This window comes from Aplysia californica, unplaced genomic scaffold (assembly GCF_000002075.1).
Source record: "Aplysia californica isolate F4 #8 unplaced genomic scaffold, AplCal3.0 scaffold00013, whole genome shotgun sequence".
Taxonomy (NCBI): Eukaryota; Metazoa; Mollusca; class Gastropoda; order Aplysiida; family Aplysiidae; genus Aplysia; species Aplysia californica.
In genome coordinates, this window is record NW_004797283.1 from 562744 (window position 1) to 564476 (window position 1733).

The 1733-nt window shown below is 46.3% G+C and overlaps 1 protein-coding gene across 3 annotated transcripts in view; it reads right to left on the reverse strand.

Moving 5' to 3' along the window:
* The window catches only part of LOC101845207 (leucine zipper putative tumor suppressor 2), a 144467-nt gene that overhangs the window by 43789 nt on the left and 98945 nt on the right, over window positions 1–1733 (reverse strand). The window lies entirely within an intron of this gene.

Here is a 1733-nt window from a genome sequence, read left to right on the forward strand (position 1 = left end):
GAGAGAGAGAGAGAGAGAGAGAGAGAGAGAGAGAGAGAGCGCGGTGAAAATTATTAGGCGTGGTCCGTGCAAATGCCCCAGGGAGGAGGACATCATCCAACGCGTGAACAAGAATCTCGTATGATTTATTACTGCCGTTATGTAGATAGTTGGCAGGTGCTTTATAGTGCGTGTACTTTGATTCTATTCCTTTCTCGTTAGCAGGGGGGAAAAAAACCCAACATTGATGAGCCGGGCGACGGGGGTAAACCATTGACATCAGTTTTAAGCTTGCTGATGTCAGCAGGCTATCAAAAGGCCGTTGGTACTTCTGGGGGCCATTAAAGTAATGAATGAGCGGACGTATACTCTACTATGTGTACCGGCATCTGTAGTGTAGCAGTTAGGCTCTCTGCGCCGCACACAGAAGACCTGAGTTCGATTTCTGTGTGGAGAGGTTTTTATCGAGTACTTTACTTATTCTGCTAGGACGTTGTATCATTCTCAGTCCCTACTTTACACAGCTTCAAACACGAAAGGATCATCTATTTGTGGAGCTACTGTCAGGTTGCAAACAGTATAGGAAGACGTGGGAGGTACAACTACTGCTTACATCCATAAGAAACCAGACTTCAACAAAAGATCAAACTACTTCCCTTCAGACTGAGAACCCCAGGGCCCAAACTCATTAGGAAAATGTCCACTCGTCGCATGCCTGCGAAATATGACGTCATTTGGCGGTGAAGAGTGAACAACGAACGGGCGAAAATTGCTTTGAATTATTTCATACTCGCAGCCGTGCGGCCAGTGGCAGGTTTTCTGGTCGTGTGCACTGGGTTTAAGGAAGCAGCCATTCTGAACGCTGCGCGACAAACAGCAGCCGGCGGACAGCAGACAACTTAAAAGTGTACACAACAAATTGCTTTACAAAGCCAGTAAAATACACAGACCCGGCCAGGCTGGGCAGAAAGACCTGTTTGTTTATTTTCTAGGGTTCGGACAGCGCTTTACTGTGTACACTTCCAGTTTTTTGTTTTTTTAAAATTCCTTGTCTGCCCAGCAGTTTGCGGAGCAGCGTTTACAGCGTGGCAAAACCTCAAGCCATTTGGCCGCGCGTCACAGACAGCCTTTCCACGACCACCACTGAACACAAAAAATGGATGAACCAGGGATTTTACGTTAATTAGCGGCTTACTCATTGACTCGCAGCGTGTTGGAACCACCACACATCCCTTCACAAGTAAAAAAAAAAAAAAAAGCCTCCTCCTCCTCCCTTTTTTAACGAGCTCCTGGGATTATCTGCTCAAAGTGTAGGCGTGTAGATAGATAGCTCGACCATCTTTACATAGCATAGATAAATTGTGCCCTGCCCTGCCTTCCTCATACTGGAATTAGCTAGCAGCGCTTTTTTGGGGGCCTTAGTTCTCGATCTGCCTGAGTCACTATCAAATACGCCAAAATCTTACACATTCCACATAAATCCCTCAGTGTTTTCAATTTGAGTCAATTGGATGTTCATGTTTTACGTCCCCATATTAGGATCATAAAGGAGGCAGGCTGCTTGTACAAAAAAGTGAATGTTAAACAAGGACGCACTGAACATGGGTGATCATGCCTGTGTTTCTGTCACTACAGTAACTAGTGTGTTTGCCCCCATGCAGGTGTGCTCTGTGGTCTCACTGTTACCGGCCAGCCCGTCAAAGGGGAGGTGTGTGTGTGTGTGTGTTATGTGAGTGGTTGAGAGAGAGAGAGAG